We start from the raw sequence: 15,855 nt of genomic DNA on the forward strand, positions 1-15,855 counted from the left end.
TGCCAGAGATGAAGGTTCAAGAGGGAGCTCAGTTCGGCATCTTGCTGGAATGAACAGCCCAAGGCAGGTGTCTGGCAGTCCCGGGGGACACCCCATTCTCTGCCTCTCCCTCACCACCTCCTCATCCCTTGCCTGCTGTCAGCCCGGCATCCTTGTGCCATCTCCGTCCTCGCCCTCCTCCCTTGCACCGTGCCACGGGCCGGCCAGGGAGCGATCCTCCCGACGGCCGATCTGGGATCCTCATCTGGCAGCAGCGTGCCAGGCCCAGGGTTGGAAACATTGATTTTAACTGGGGTTTGGAACGAAACTGTTGAAATCCTCTTCCTTCAGCAGGCTTTGCGAGCTTGTGGCTCTCTGCCTAGATAATAGCTTTTACGAGGAAGCTTTGGGATTTTCAAACTCATTCCTTTCCCCTTCTTTTTTTCTATTTTACCCCTGAAAAGGGGTGTTGGGCTGGGGAGGAAACAGCCTTAAGCTGAAGCAAGTCTTTCTCAGTTTTCCCCTGGCCAGGGTGCTCTGCTTGGCTGCGAGGAGGGAGCTGGGCAGGAAAACCAGCAGGAAAAGCGGAATGGAAGAAAGACCCCGGCTTCGTTCCAGCCATGCCAGGCATGTCCTGCTCCCACTGCCACCAGGACCGAGCGCTCCAGAGCTGCTAGAGGAGTGAGCTCTCCTGCTACCCCATGATGGTAACTGGGCCGAAATCTGTCCCGTTTAGGTAGTGTAGCCCTGGTTTTGCAAAAGTTTCCCTGCTGACAGCTTTGGCTAAGCTGATTTTCTGTGGTAGGAGAAGGGTATGAACTCAGTGCTGCTTATACAATGGGGAGAGTGAGATTTTTTTAGCATTCCAGTGTTTTATACCTCTGGTGCTCTATGAGAAATCACCTTTCTGGGAAAGATTTTGCTGCCAGTAACTGTGGGATCTCGACACCCTCTTGAACAAGCTGCCAACTGCGTGTCCGGAGAGATGAGAGTTAATTTTAAAACATCCGGCATCCGTATCAGCGGGGAGGAAGGTTCCCTTGATTTCCTAAGCGCCAGCAAAACCTAAGCTCCTAAACCCTAATCCCTCTCTAAGCTGGAGCTGCCAGGCCAAGGCCAAGGACAGAGAACCCTTGCTGCGTTAGCCAGACCAGCCGCGGCCCTTTGGTGCCACCGCAGCAGGACGGAGGTGAGCCCACCCGTGGGCCAGGCTCCCCCTGAACCCCCCAACTTTTGGACCACTCATTGCCACGCTCTCCTGCGAGACCACGCTGCTGTTACATCCATCCTTCTCTGGTGTGGGCACTTCAGAGTGAGCGAGTCCCGTGGGCTGACCCGGCAGCCACCGAGTTCTGAACTTGGAGGACCAGCAGCTCCAAGTTCAGCATCGGGGGGTCTGGGGCGGGCAGCGCTGGCAGGAGAGCTGCAGGCAGGGTGCACTGACAGGCAGGAGGGGTGCCCCTGCCTGCTCCAGGCCCGGCGTTGCCCGCATCAGGCCAGAGGGGCACCCCGGGAACCATCCAGGGATCAAAAATACACGAAAACTCGTTTTTTGACGGGATCAGCGCGGCGCTGGAGGTGTCTCCCGGAAACATCAGCGGCCTGGAGGGTCACCCCCCAAAAAAGCCCTTTGCCGCTCAGGCCACCGTCCCCGCGGGGTGACCCATCCCCCTGAGAGGGGGCATCACCCAAACCCACCAGGCGTGGGACCCCCCCACGCAGCCGGGCAGGGCCGGGGCTGCCCGGGATGCGCGCAGGCAGCGCGGGCTCCGGCGGGGCGGGCAGCAGCGCTGCGCGGGGCCGCGCAAGTCCCGCGCAGCTCCGCACGGCCGGGCCGAGCGGGGAGGGGGGAGCAGCGCCCGCTCCCTCCGCGCCGCTCCGCGCCCGCGGGGCTGACGTCACCCTGCCCCTGCGCCGCCCGCGCTGATTGGCTGCGGGTGACGTCAACGCTGTCTTCTTTTTTTTTCCCTTTTTTTTTTTTTTTCCTTCCCCCCCCCCCCCCCCCCCCCCGCCGTTCCCGAGGCATGACCTCATCGCCGGCGCATTCCCGGCGGCGCGCGGAGCGGCGCGGAACAGCGCGGAGCAGCGCGGAGCGGGCCCCCCCCCCCCCCCTCTCCCCGGCATGCGGGCCCTGCGGCGCCGGCAGCGGCCGCGCCAGCGGACACCCCGCGGAGCGGCGCGGCCGTCCGCGCCCGCCGCGCCGGGTCAGTGCATCCCCCTATAGATGTCTATACGGGCCGGGTCTGTGCGCCCCGCGGGGAGGAGGGGGGGGGGGGGGGGGACGGGCGGCGGGGGGGGGGACGGGGCGGCGCGGTGCGGTGCAGCGCGGTACAGCGCGCCCGCATGTGCGGAGCGGAGCCGGCATCGCGCCCAGCGCCGGTGCACAGCGCGAAAACATATACCTATAGATGTACGTGTGTATATGTAAAGAGAGGGCTTTGGGGTTTTTAGCGGGGGGGTTGGAATTATTCTAGTGCAAAGAAAAAAAAATGAGGGGGGGGGTTGCTGGGGCTGGGGAGGGAGCAGCCCTGCAGGGGCTGGGGAGGGGGGGGGCTGGCGCTCCGCGGCCGCGCATGTCGGGGACGCTGCGCTTGTTTTCGGGGGGGGGTGGGGGGGAGGGTTGCAAATCCCCCCCTGCCTCGGCGGTGTGCGTTTGCCGGGCGGTGGTGGTGCAGGTGAGGAGGGGGTTTGGGGGGGGTCCGGGCATCGCGGGGGTCGCGGGGCTGGGGGGGGGGGTGTCTCTTGGGGGGTGCTGAGGGCTGGTGTCGGAGGAACCGGTGTTACCAGCGCTGTGGGTTTTCTGATGATGAAAGAGGTTGGAGTGTCGCCCTGTGTCCTTGGCGTTTAAACGAAGCCGGCATGTGTTCAGCAGCGGGGGTTTTCATGCAACACTTCACTGCTGCGGCTCCAAAGGCGCTGCTAGCGATTAATGAGTTAAGCTGCCCGTTTAAAATAATCCCCTCCACCTCCCCTAATGTGCATGGACCGATTGATCGCACCCCCCCCCCCCCCCTTTATTATATAGTGATAAATGTTGCTTTCTCTGCTGAGCGTTGGGTGTTTTTAAAGATTCCTGGTTATTTCCCTTATTGATAAATAAGTTCCTTCTCCTTCCTGCTCCCCCCCTCCCTTTTCTCCTCCCCTAGAATTAAATTCCTGAGCAACAGCAAAAGCTGATGTCAGTGCTTCAGCTTGCATTGGGGGAGCTCTGTGCACAGGTCAGTAATTTGCGGTTTCGTTGGAAGGAAGGACGCGGTGCAGTGCTGTTCTGTTAAGGATATTTGGATTTTTCTAGGCACGGATGCGTTTATGCTTCGTATTGCGGTAGTTACCAGCAGCTCCCTGGTGGGAGCTGGGCGCTGCATAAGCATGTGTGGAAGAGACCGTCCCCGTCCCAAGCAGCTAGCGATGACAAATGCATTGGGAATAGTTGCTGGAGGTTTCAATCTCTCTCTAATTTGGGGTATAAAGGCAGGACCCCCCCAGGAGACAGTCGGGATGTCCAAGAAGCCCTGAACAGGTAGCGCTGAGGATTGCGCCTGGCAGCCCAGGGGCCATGTTAACCTTGAGAGCAGCGTGCCCGTGGAGCTGTGTTTAACGTTCGCTCGCATTGTCTCATCCTCCTGCGCTAAGGAAGGGCTCGGGGCACGGCTGCCTACGCGCCCAAACGCGGCTGCGGAGAGCTTTGTTTTCGGAAGGACTCGATGCACGGGAATTGGCGCTTACGGGTTTGGCCTTGCCTCTGTCAGACGGGGTTTGCTCGCACTGTTGGAGGGCATCCGTGCCGGGAGGACTCTCTCTGTGGAAGAGGTTTGTTGGGGTTTTGGGTCTGGCTGGGGGGTCCTGTGCTTGCTTTGGTTTTGCTTGTAAGGGTTCCCAAAACGAAATAAGCTGCAGCACTGAGAAAACCCTCCTGGCTGTAGCTGGAGGTATTTGGGATTTTAAGATGTCTGCAAGGGCTTTGCAGGTGTCTTGTCCCCAGTTTTGCCTGGCACAGCCATGCTGGCAGAGCCTGGTTGTGTAGGACTGTCCGAATGTCTGGGACCAGAGAGGACAGTTGGGCGCGTGAGCAGCAGATGGATGCCCAAACGCCTCTTTGCAATGGCAGTAGGCAGAAATTTATGCCCTCAGCCCATCAGCAGCACGCTCGAGCAGCGCAAACCTGGGGCTGGAGGGTCTCCGAGCCGAGATGGCAGCATCTCACACCAAAAGGCTTTTATTCCAACAGATTTTCCCCCCATGGCTTTCAGTTGTCCCTGCCTTGGCACAAGGTAGGGAGTAGGGAAGGAAATCCTGGATCTAGCATTGCTGTTTAAAGTCGAGCCTTGGCTACGCTTGGGAGAGCTGAACAAAGTGGCCAGAGTCCTTAGAAGCATTCACTGGAGGCTCTGCATGGAGATTATTCTTGCAAATGCTGCGCTGTGTTTGTCTGTGGAGCATGTTTTTGCTGGCTGCCAGGCACCTTGCTGAGAAAGCCACTGAGGTGCCTGCCTTTGGAGAGTTTAAATTCACCTAAAATTAAATGCAGCACCACTATTGCTACCAAAACACCCCTGAGGGCTGGGTAAGACTTCGCAGTAGTCCCTGTCCCATACTGCCAAACTGGATCTTGGGAGGTGGGAGAGAACTAGTTTCTGCCTCTGCAGCCATGTCTCCCCAGAAAGAGCTCCCCAAGGGCTGGAAACCCCTTGTGGCTCTGGATTTTTGAAATTACTTCTTTTGGCATGAATATGAGCGAGTCCCCCGTCCATCCCTACCCCTTACCTCTGCACCAGCTGCTTTAATCTACGTAAGAGATAGGCAGTGTGTTGTAGGTGCCTTTCCTCTTTGGATTTGCTTCAGTGCCTTTAAGCGAGGCTGTTCTTCGGGATCAGAGGTTAGTTTCTCCGCTGCGCAGCTCGGCTCCCAAAGCCCTGGGCGCAGGCAGGTGCAGAGAGTGTTAACACTATCAGGGATGGAAGGAGGAAAAGGAGGTGCTCCAGCACTTGGCAGCCTTGATTTATGGTGCGGGCTCACAGGACGCTGCCATCATACTGAAATGGTTCTGGCAAACCGAGTCTTGTAGGGAAGGAGGCGATAAAGAGAAGGAGCTTGCGGATGCTGGTGCCTCTCTGCCTGCTAGGACAGCGGGGAGGTTGAACTAGGAGAGTTTGTAGACCTTTTTGCCCTCCGCTGTGGGTTTAATGGCAGCATTAAGGGGGAGATGGCTGCAGGAGCACCCGGGTGCTCCTGGTCCTCTGAGCACAGCCGCTGGGTCTCACTCGCTCTCTTCCTTGCTGCTATGCAGAGAAACTCCTACAGCCACAGCAATGCAATGCCGTCATCCAGTGGGGAAAGCTTCAACCAGCTCCTCTGCATCCCCATGCCCTCCGGGTTTTAAAACCTGTTTTTCAAGCTTTACATTTCTTCTCTGAAGATACACCTGTCCCCCCGATGGAGTGGGAAGGAGGCACCTGACTTAATTACCAGCAGGCTTGGGGAAGGGAGGTGAGTGGCCTGGGAGCATTCATCAGATAAGAAGCTAAAGGAGCTCTCCACTTAAGATTTTCTCAAGCTTGCTCAGGAGACCTGGGTGTACTTCGTGTGCAGGATTATAACACATCCAGGGGAACATGAGGGGGGGAAAACCTGACTGTGCCAAGATACTCTGCACTAATGGTATCGGGGCTGCCCTCAAAGCCAGGCAGAGCTTGTGGCGTGGTGAGTGGCAGTGCAGGTTCCCTCGGGGATGGCGGGTGGTGTATTGCACCCCGGCGATGTCCTGATGGCTTTGCCTGCTCCTCCGATGGAGAGGGACACCATGGCATGTGTCACATCCCCATGGGAGAGATGCTCTGCCAGAAGTGGGCCAGCAGCCGAGACCACAATGGAACATACTCTGGCCACGGCGGGTGCCTTGGTCTCCTCTTTAGCATGAGGTCATGGAAAGAAAAATAGGGTTTTATCTCTTCCTCTTTCAAGACATGTTTGTAGTCTTTCTACCCCAAGCCTTTGGGTCAGTGCTGCCCAAGAGGCTCCTTTGGCTCTCCACCATCTCCATGTCGAGCAAGGAGAGTAAGAGTAAGGAGGGTCACCTCAGGGGGGGGCTGTGCCTGGCACAGAGCCCCGTCCAGCCTGCGCTGCAGACTGCCATGGCTCCTGTGGGATGCCTTGCTCCATCTCTCTGCTATTTAGCTCTCCTTCTGAGGCTTTCTAGGTGCAGCTGGACAAGGTAATCTAGGTTGGTGTGCAGGGGGCTTCTTCCTTTGCTTTGTCCAGAGCTTCTGTGAATTTTTTGCTGCTCTGGACCTTCAGTTTCCAGAAGTGACAGGTAGTGCTTGTTTGCGTGGTGCCTTGGAAGGATCAGTATTTCAGAAAATAGGTGAAGCGGTAGCCGAGGCTGGGATCAGAAGAGAACCTGGAGGTGCTGACTGGAAACTGGTCCAGTACATGAAGAGTCTCTCAGTGCAAACAGGGAGCAATAACAGCACAGAAATGCGGGGACTGTGTTGCCTGAAGGTGAAATAAGTGATGCATTTTGCACTGACTTAAATTAAGAGCATCCCAGCAACCTATCTGGGGCTGGAGATCCTTCCTTGAGTCCCTCTTTTCTTCCCACTCCTCCTGTGCCTTTTTCCATGTTGTTTGCTGTGCGTGGAAAGCCCTCACGGTTCCTGTTTGCCCACCCCAATGTGTGCTTGTCTTCGTTGTACCTTTTTTAAGCTAAGCCTTGAGATCTCTTGGGGCAGAGACCTTGTGTTCTTCAGGAATTTCTTCAGAGCCCTTCAGGGTGCTCTAGCAATTTGCAGAAGAGGCTCCCTGTGTAGCATTTCTGCATGCTGAGTTATGGGGAGCATAATTTCTGAGCCTGCAGATGACTGGGAACAAGTCATTCGGTGACCAGAAGGACAAGGCAACCTGTTCTGGTGTTGACATTAGCTCTCCTTTAGGTGAGAGAGGGGCTGGACCAGATGAGCTCCTGAGGTCCCTTTCAACCTAAATTATTCCATGACTACTCTATAAATACCCACCATCCTGCTTCTCCCAGGCTTTTATAAAATACCTGTTATTAGGCAGTGATGGTGAGGGGACCTGAAACAAGGTGGACCACTGCTTTGATCCTCTATGGAGATTCCAATGACAGCATGACCCTGGCATCCTCCCCTCCACAGCACGCGTCCTCCAGCCCTGCTAATGATGCAGTGCGTCTTTCCGGCTCGTCTCTGCCGACCCACGTTACTCATCTGGCATGTAGGTGTGCGGTGTGCCCGCATCCACAGCTTTTCATCTCGCCTTTTTTCTTCTTTTTAATAGGGGATTTAGTTCTTTGAGGAGTGCTGCTGTCTAAAGCTAGCACATGGTAATTCAGCTGATGCAGCAGAAGCTCTGGTAGAAATTTTGGTCTGTTTATTAGGCATTTGCAGGGTTTTTTTCATCAAGCAAGTCAAGCACTTCCCACACATTAAACCTGCGTCTGCTTAAATCGCACATATCCCATTAAAATCCAGCCCCTCATGAGTAATGCCAGGCAATCTTTGCTCCAGACAAAGAGGGTCCATCAGTTTCTGGGGTGTGCTGTTGAAAAGAAGCAACCAAGAAGTATCTACAGCATCCAATTGTTTTTGCGTTGCCTCTAACAACCCTTATTTCCAAGCTTGCAATGGCAGCCTGGTCCTCCTTGAGCCGTAGCTTGAGTGGAGTTATTCATGCCATCTTCATCTGCCTTGGCCGGCAGCCCTGCGTGGGGAGCGGATGGGCGCAGCCTGAGCCTTGCTTGGCACTTGAGGCTGTTGAGTAGAGGGCTGGTGCAGAGAGGGTGCCAGCACTGCTGACTTGGGAGGTAGCCTGTGAAAAACCATGTTAACCGCTTTGCTGCTGTCACTGGACCTTGCAGAGATGTCCCCGGCAGCTTGGTGGGGCTGAGACCCAGAAGCCAAGCCAACCTTTCCTGCTGCTCAACTCAGGTCCAACTGTTCTGGTGGAAAGTCAGAAGGACATGGCAGGGCAGGAAGGTGACCCAGAGGGATGAGCCTCCAGCCAAAACTGATCCGGGGCTCTCTGAATTGTTCTGTGGGGTGGTGAAGGGACAAAACACCTCCCGCACACCAAGGGAAGTTGACTGCTGCAAAAAACCCGAATGCAAATCTCTGACTGGGCAGAATCTCCCCAGACACATCCTTTTGTAAAGCACTTGCATTGTACCATTAAAAATAGATCAGCGCGTTCTCCGCTTGCTTGCTGAATGCTGATGCCTGTAATTCTGTGTCATCCTCACAATCCCTTCTGCTTTGAGCTTGGCTGCCTCTTTGTCTGGCACCTGAGCAAGGTTCATTCAGCAGTAACTGATATAAAGATAAGTGTTGAGCTCTGGATGGGCAGGAAGGTGAGGAGAACTGAACCGATCTTAGCTTGGGGTCAACCAGCAGCCCTAAAGGGGCAAGTCTTGGTGTGATCACCCATGTTTTCTGTTGCGTGGTCAGAAGCAAGAATGAGTGAGACCTGCTGGCGTGGAAACGAGTTGGAGGAGGTTGAAGCTCTGGGTGGATGTCATGATATATCTCTGGGGTTTTTTTGAAACTGGTTTTTTTTTTGAAGCACGATATATATAATTTCTAAAAGATTATATATATCGTGCTTCAACGTCTGCCTGGAGTTGGTGGGGAGAGTATTGCTGCTCGTTTCCCCCAGTGAATGAGTTCATCTAGTTTGCCACCCACAATAGCAACGATGATACGGATTAAGAGGGAAGGCCCATGGTACAAAATGCTGCAATACCCAGCTCTCACTGAAGAGGCTGGGCTGTAGGATTTCATACATGAAGAGCTATGGCATCTGACCAGCAAGCCGTGGCTCGGCGTGGTTGATGGGCACGTGCTCGTCCGGGGTGGTGAGGATGGAGAAAGACCTGCAAAACACTTTGTTTGACCCCCATGTCACCTTAGATTAACAGAACAAAACCAGCTGGTAATGAATCACAGCCCCCAAGGGAAAAGGAGAGAGTGGGGTGGTAACTTCAGCTTGGGCTTTGCCTGCCTTGTCTGTTTTTTCTAGATAAAGGTAATCCTCCAAAACCTGGAGTTGGTACCTCCTCATTGGCGCTGTGGTAAGAGGTAAGGCCTGAGCTGACAAGTGCTAATTCATCCCAAACCTGTGAGCAATTTGGCTATTGTGTGCATATAGGAAAATCAGCAATCCTTGAACCAGGTCAGAAAAGTCTTGCAAAATGTATTTACTGCCCTGGGGAGTGTCTCATCCTGTGGAAAACTAGCATAACCCCTTGCCTTTGAGTTGAATTCTGGGTCTCCTAAGGAGGGCCAGAGTTTCAGTGAGCGCAGGGTGGCGTAACTGTGGACATTGGCCTCTGCTGGCTGGAAACCTGCCCTGGGATCTGCACCTCAGTTTGCACCCGTTGTCATCAGAAACAGCACAAAACCTGCCAGGAGGCAACAACATCATTGTTCTTCAGTGAGGCCAGGGGTCCTATTTATCATTTAAATATGGGGACTAATGACACTGCGCTTGGCAGGTGCCAGCAGACTGCCCCTGTGTTTGCGAGGTGCTTGCTTCACCAGCCTGTCACCACACCCAGCGCTCTGCTGAGATGGACAAACTCATGTCGTTTGGGATTGTCCTTAAGAAGTGAAATGCTGGCGTGTTTATCTGCAGCCTTGAAGAACCACAGCTTAATCCTGTGCTTTCTTTCACTTAGCATGTAGGTGTTGTGGGAAAATAGCATGCAGGTCCTGGAGACCCTTTCTCCAGGAAACTGCGAACGCACCCAGCAGGTATTTATGGTGTCTGGTGTCCTAGGACAAGAGAGCTGGACCAGCCCTGCAGAAGTATCTAACTGCATACCTTTCTGGGCTGCCTCTGTCTGCTCTTGTGGCAAAAAGGCAAACAAGCTACTGGAGATCCCCAAGATAAGCCTGCTGGGCTCATGGGGCCATGCAGCACATGATGGGGATATGGGGCAGTGGGCAGCAAGGGCCCTTGAAGCATCAGTAGGATTAGATTTCCCTTCTCCAGTGTGACATGTCCTCTGTGATGTGTGCCAAGCTGCTCAAAGCAGAAGGTGCTTTCAGCTCTGAGATGAGAGCCTGGCCAGCCCTTGGCTTGGCAAGGTGAGGATGGAAATGGGATAGCTTTGGTATTAGAAAGCAGTGTGCTTGGGAGCTCCATCCTCACTGTGGGCAAAGGCAGTGGCTGGCTGGTCATGGACAACCTTTGGTCTTGGCTTTTGTAGGCTTTAAAATGAAAGCTTGTGTTTATACTAAAGGGGAAAACCATATACATCATGTTAAAAGCACAAGTCTAAGAGGAAGAGATACTGGCTTATCATGTAGACTCCCTTCCCTGCTGTCCCCATTGGTGTTTCCTGACCGGATCTCCAGACTGACCACCACGGCTGCAGTCAGAAATTTTTCTGGGAATGGCCAGTCTGTAAATCCTTAAATGCACCTGGGTCACTTTGGTTGCATTTGCAGTCCTAGCCTGTCCAAAGCTGCAGGCACAACATCGGATGGTGGGCGGGGATGAGGGACCCCATCGCTTGGCTCAACTGCAACCAGAAGAGCCGGTCTGCCTTGCAGGGTGAGGGGTGCATGGGAAAGATGCCTTTGCAGCTGGGTACGACTTGTCCCCTTTCCTTTCATCCCTGTGTTCCTGTCTGCAGCTGGAGCATGAGCAGCCCCGAGCTGCCCCATGCTGCCAGCCCCATATACCCAAGGCTGACCCCCCCCCCATGCCAGCGCTGCCACATGCCTCTGTGCTGTATCCCTTGTCCGGTGTGAATGCACCATCTGGCTCTTTGCTGAAGAACATCCTGGTCCTTCAGCCACGTCAGCCGGTGCAAAACACCTTCTGGACCAAGGGCTGCAGGTGCAGAGGGGAAATGGGAGGCGCGGGGAGGCGAGCGGGCGCTGCTCGGGCACGTGCAGCTCCTTGCAGGGCTCCCCACCATGCTGCTTCCAGCCTAGGGAACTGAAAGGAGACTGCGGCATAAAAGGAGGAGGGGAAAAAAAAAAAAATTTAAAAAAATCATGAGATCAGCAAGCAGCTGGGCCTGAAACCCTGGAAAGGTGCAGTGGCTGCCTCTGGGTGTGCTGTGGGAAGAAGGGGAGGCTGCCCCTTCCCCCCTTCCTGAAGCCCTCCCTGCATGGAGGGGGTCTGCAGCGGCTCTCGCCCTGGAGAGGGGGATGCCTGCAGTGTGCAGGGAGCTGAGATGGGGATGTGAGATCAGCCTGGATGAGGGAGGGGGGACAGTCCTCTGTCTGCCCTGGGAAAACCCCCTGTGGCTCTCGGGTGGTTGGAGCAGGGCAGCAGACTGCATTGCCACCTCCCCTACATCTTCGTACTGCTGAGGCTGGGGAGGTGTCGTTCCTCCCCATCCTTGAGATTCACCAGGGAAAGCTGGTCGAGCAGATTTTGCCTCTGGGTTAGTGGATGTGGTTAGTGGTGTTTCCCAGCTCGTTTTAAGGAGCAAAAATAAAACCCTCTCCATTTTTCCGTCCTCAAGCAGAGAAATCTTTTGTGCTGCCTTTTAAAGGGACCTTGAGTAGCTGCTAAGAAATCATCAGCGGTTACATCACCTCCAAAGCAGCTACTGCAGGCACCTGACAGCTTTGTCCCACTGCCACCCTGGGGGATCATTAGTGCTCCAAATTCCTCGCCCTTGGAGAAAGCCCGCATCTCTCGCTGGGAGGGAGAAGCCACTACGCAGTTTATGATGCTGTGAGTGGCAGAAGGGGATCAGTAGACGGGCTGAGGTTCACAGCAGAGGGGGTAGAGCAGGGGGACACATCCTGGAGTTTCCTAACCCCATCCCGTTTGCTGAGCTGGGTTCATCAGCCCATGCAGGACCCAAGCATCTTTCCGGGAGTGAGCCGAAGGCGCTGCAGTAGCATCGCCTCGGGCCGGAGACGCAGCCGTTGCCTGGCAGCTGCGGGTTTCCAGGGAAACCAGAGGTGCTAACTTGTTAATGAGCCCCGCGTCCCTGATTGCTGCTGCAAAATAATAATAATTAGTAATAGGCCTGTGATTTAGGAATCCCTCAAACAGCATGAGCCTGCCGAGGGGAGTTCGCTAAGTGCCGAAGCACTTGAAAGAAATGAGGGGATGGGGAGGAAAAAAGGGTGGAGGGCTTGGCAAAAGTGCCACGTTTTACATCTTAATAAGTGTCTGGAGAGCTGGGGGCCGGTGGGGTCCTGCCAACGTCCCAGTGGTAAGTCTGGGGCTGGTGGCAAGGCTGACCTGGATGGGTGGATGGATGGAGGAGCCCTGGCCAGGCAGCATCTCACTGCAGGGCTCACAGGACATGGATATTTCCCCAGGTGGGCTGCAGGGGGAAAAGCCAGATCACTTAGCTCAGTGCTGCTGGGTCCCTGGTGGGTATGGCAGTTCTTCAGGAACGGCTGCTTTCATGGGTTACTGGGGACAAACAAGCAGGCATTTCTCTGTGGTGCTCTTATCCCTTGGTAAACTCAAGGAGATGCCACCAGAAGAGCGTGCTCCTGGGATGAGCATTGCAGAGAACATGCTGTAGATCCAGTCTCACTTACGTGAGAAATGTGTTCACGGGGTCAGAGCTGCTTCCCGCAGCAAAGCTGGCCTGCCCGAGGCAGCGAGGGGAGCATCTCCTCCACTGGACCATGTGTGGAGGGTAGAGTACTCCAGGACACAACTACTAGCTTGGTGCAAAGAGTGAACATGCTGGTTAGTGAGGATTATGGTTTCTACAGAGTCATGCTGGCCTTCCAGTTGATTTCTCCAGTACAAGAGAAACCAGATCTGCACCCTTCCCATATCACATCTCTCAGCTGGGGCCCTTGTGCAAGATGAGAAATTGAGGGAAGTGGTCTCCACCTCAGTGACCTGTGCTGAGCCACCACAGGGATGAGTTCTCGTGATCTGTCGTGCCACACAGATAGACTCAGCCTGGGGTGTGTTTCAGGTTTTCCTGCTTTCTTGCCTGGCCTGACCAGAAGCGGGTCACAGCCAGGATGAACACTTGCCCTTTTAGCCCAGCTTGCCACACACATCTCTGTCACGCTTGTGACTCGTCTGGTCAGCACCCCTCACCCGACACGCACATCCGTGGAGGTGACACCGGGGACAGAGTCCCGATGAGCGGGCAGTTGGCCCAGCCTGTGTGCTAAGCTCTGCCCGTCTTTCTGTCCCTCAGCTGCAGTGTGGCCTCTCCTGCTTGGCTGTCCCCATTCAGCTAAGCCATGTGCCCATCTCCTCATTACAGGCACTCCAGGGAGAGGTGGGATTAAAGGATTATGGTAATGTTCTTCAGGAGCACTCAAGAAGATTAAGATGGCTTTAATAAACTGATAAGAGAGGGACACAGCTATGTTTCTGAAACCCTAATTTAGGTTCCAGGTTAACCTTTTCCCCTGGTCTCCTGTCACCATGGCGAGAAGATCTCTTACTTCAGCAGTGCTCCATGGCTATGCCTGTTCCTTCAGCTTTCCTTTTCACCCATCTGAGCAGAAGCAGGAAGACATCTTCCTTCCTTCTCTGGTAGCCTTCCTAGGTACGGAGGCATTAGAGCTTGTTCTTCTCCGAGACCATCTCACACACAGCCTGTGAGGTACCGTGAAGGTCTCGCAGCCTCTGCTGGTACCTGGGGTACCTGTTAGCTGGGAATGAACCTACCACCCCTCAGTCTGGCTTCAAAATGTCCTGTGGTTGCTGGCAGAAAAGTGGCTCATCTGCCTTTGGCCTGGCTGGACATACTTTCAGAGAAGTCCCTGTGTGTTGGGTCTAATGCCAAGGTTACAGCTCCCTACGACCGCAGTCAGTCATCTTCACCCCCCGTAAATCTCCGAGAAAGAGGGGCAGAATGAACCAACCTTGCCGTGCCTTCCCCCACATCTTTTGGGTGGAGCTGGCAGTGGGACCTGGTTGATGTGTCACACGTGCCTGCCACCAGGTCCACCCAGGCATGCTGGAGCGGACGTTTATCCTGTTGTTCTGAAGGAGGGCAGCTATTAGCTGAGCTGGGAAACCTCCTCATCTGTCTTCTCCAATCTCTTCCACCCAAGCTCCTGGTCATCTACCAGAACTTCATGCCTGGAAGGCCTCTTCCGAACAGGTTTCTCAGAGCAGTTAAGTGATCAAGGATCTGTTATCTTTCCCAGACCCCTCTATTTGTGTCTGAGACCCCCAAAGTTTACCCCTTGCACATTATCTGGAGAGCAGATACCATGTTATCTCTAACAGTACTGTGCAATGTGTCCCCCATGTTGGATCGCTCCTTCCTCCAGCTTCAGTCTTTCACTCTCATCCCTCTGCCGTGGTATTATCCCCATCTTTTTTGTCTGTCAACTCTCTCCATTCCCTTTTTATTTCTTGGATGTAATTGGAAGAGCCAAGAAGAATTTGCAGCCTGGTGTCCTGATGGAGATGGGAGGCAGAAAGTGATTTGGGGAGTGGGGTGTGAAAGGAAGATGAAGGGGAAAAGCTGGCTAATTTGCATCCTTTCTGAGTGCCCTGGCTCTATAGCCAAAGTACAGCAGGGGGTCTTCTGGCAAGGCGGTAGCGACGTAATGAGGTGTGTCATATCCCAGCAGGAGCCAGCCGCGCTCCCCCTCAGACCCCCTAATTAGAACTGTTTCAATTTTTAAGCCCCCCTGGAGGAGTGTTGGGGGGAGGCGGGGGGAGCAGGGTTCCTGCGGTGGGGGGACAGCCAGCCGCCCACCGAGGGGGCAGCTCTAATTGGAGTCGCTGTGAGGAGCCACAGAGCAATATGAGCTCACCGTGGGGCCGGGGACAGCAACGCTGTAGTGCTGTGGGACTGCCAAAACACTTTGTGCCAGGAGGGGCCATCACTATTGCAGCTTTTAGGGGATTCCCCCCACCCCCAATTTGAATTAACACATTGGCAGAGGCAGCAGGGGTGCAATACAGGGGCAGGGGAGGATTGCACATCCTATTGTGGCCTTGCATTGGGAGCTTGGATCCTGAGGCTGAAGCCTGGGACATTTACACCCTGCTTTGGGAGGCAGGTCTGGTAGCCCAGGGAAGTTGGGGCTGTTAGCACCGGAGTCATGAGCCAGAGTGAATGCTGGAATCCCCATCCTCATATTCTGTGGGTTTCCATCCTTTTTCTGCAATCTGGCTGCGCCCTCCAGGTTTGGTGACGGGTCCCTATCATTTCACCCAGTAGCATGTCCTGCTCAAGCATCTCTTTTATGCCTTGAGCTACCATTGCAGTAGGTGCCTGCACTGCAGGGGCTTCGGGTGTAAGAGCATTCAAGAACTGCTGGCTGACTCTGATCAGGGTGACTCATAAGCCTCCTCTAGTCCATGGACCAAATCCTGGCCCTGCAGAAGTCAATGAAAATCTTTACGCTGGCCTTTTCAGGCATGGTACTCATAGTGCTCCTAATTCAGATGCATTAAAGCTTCCATGGAACAGCTTGTGGGTTCTCTCTAAAACACCGTCTGGCAGGAACAAGAGGAGCCTGGTAGTAGCCCAGGCGTATTTTCTGAATGACTGCAGCGGCATTAAAACTTAATGCCATTAAAACATGCCTGCAATGACGTGTGCCATTAAAACCTAAGAAGACACCCTGAGCTGAATGTCCCCCAGCCTGCCTGTTGCTCTCGCAGACCCCGTGGGCTGTGCATGGAGGAAGCTTGTTCCTCTGGTGGCACTTCAGAGAGCACCAGGCCTGACCCTCCTCAGCTCCTAAGATGGAGCCCAGATATGTACCCCTGTATACGAGCCCCCTTTTAAAAGTCTGTGCAGCTTAGATGCTGGAAAGCAGTAGCTGCTTCAGGGCCACCTCAGTCCGAGTACAGTTTACCAGGGCTTCTGCCCTAATGCCTGGCATCTTTCTTGAAGGCAGGAGTGAAGGTCAACTCTACTTCTTGGCTTGCAAGGGCGGT

The 15,855-nt window shown here is 54.6% G+C and overlaps 1 protein-coding gene across 5 annotated transcripts in view; it reads left to right on the forward strand.

Annotated features, from left to right (window-relative positions):
* The first annotated feature begins 2,092 nt into the window (after positions 1-2,092).
* The window catches only part of DUSP8 (dual specificity phosphatase 8), a 42,491-nt gene continuing 28,728 nt past the window's right edge, over positions 2,093-15,855 (forward strand). Inside the window, exon 1 of one of the 5 annotated variants that reach the window (XM_074884934.1) lies at positions 2,093-2,183. The gene's annotated coding sequence lies outside the window, so the exon portion shown is untranslated. Of the gene's footprint in view, positions 2,184-2,369; positions 2,390-2,620; positions 2,655-3,152; positions 3,198-3,581; positions 3,790-15,855 lie in introns of those variants that run through there. The other 4 variants (XM_074884937.1, XM_074884936.1, XM_074884935.1 and 1 more) reach the window with 4 other exon arrangements.

The sequence above is a fragment of the Strix uralensis genome, chromosome 15 (genome assembly GCF_047716275.1).
Source record: "Strix uralensis isolate ZFMK-TIS-50842 chromosome 15, bStrUra1, whole genome shotgun sequence".
NCBI lineage: Eukaryota > Metazoa > Chordata > Aves > Strigiformes > Strigidae > Strix > Strix uralensis.